Below are 706 nucleotides of genomic sequence, written 5' to 3' on the forward strand. Positions count from 1 at the left end.
AGAGTGTTACATGGAGCTGGATAGGAAGGGGCAGAACTGGGCCACCAACCCATGTTTCCCAATGTCCCACCCATTCCTGGACCTCATGACTTGTTCCTGTGATAGTTTCATGCAGTGAGTTTTTATTCCAATTCGGGGGATTTCCTAAATTACTATACTGTCATCTTGTTAGAGATTTATTTCAAAACAGTTCCCATTTCCTACAGGGAAGGCAGCATAGTGCACTGGAATGAAAAATACTGTGTTCCAGACACATTATTTTAACTTCTCTGAGCTCCAGTCTCCTCAACTATCAAATAGTGGTAGTAATCTTTTCAAATGTCAAGTATCTAGGCTTTTGTGGAATGTGTAGGCCTTAATATGTATTAATTCTTCCTCCTTAGTTCCCCAATTATCAGGCCTTAGCTTTCTGTACCTCTTTGATCTGCCTTCTCATATGAGGTACATGAAGAATTTAGAGCATTAAAGTGTTTGCCCAGCAAGATGTATTTTCATACTCAAGGATTTCAGTATGTTTCTTAATCTCATAAAAACTCAGGAATCGTTTGCAGGGATTAAATTTAAAACTGCCTTTGTTTTCCATCTTTTTATTTTGTATTCTTTCTGCTATACTACCTTCCTAAGTTTTTGGAAAACTGGATGTGGGATATATAAACTTCTACTTAGTATCTCCCTTTCTTGATCTGGCTGTGGCAAGTAAGGGTGT

This window comes from Otolemur garnettii, unplaced genomic scaffold (genome assembly GCF_000181295.1).
Source record: "Otolemur garnettii isolate 467f Iridium unplaced genomic scaffold, OtoGar3 scaffold00122, whole genome shotgun sequence".
Taxonomy (NCBI): Eukaryota; Metazoa; Chordata; class Mammalia; order Primates; family Galagidae; genus Otolemur; species Otolemur garnettii.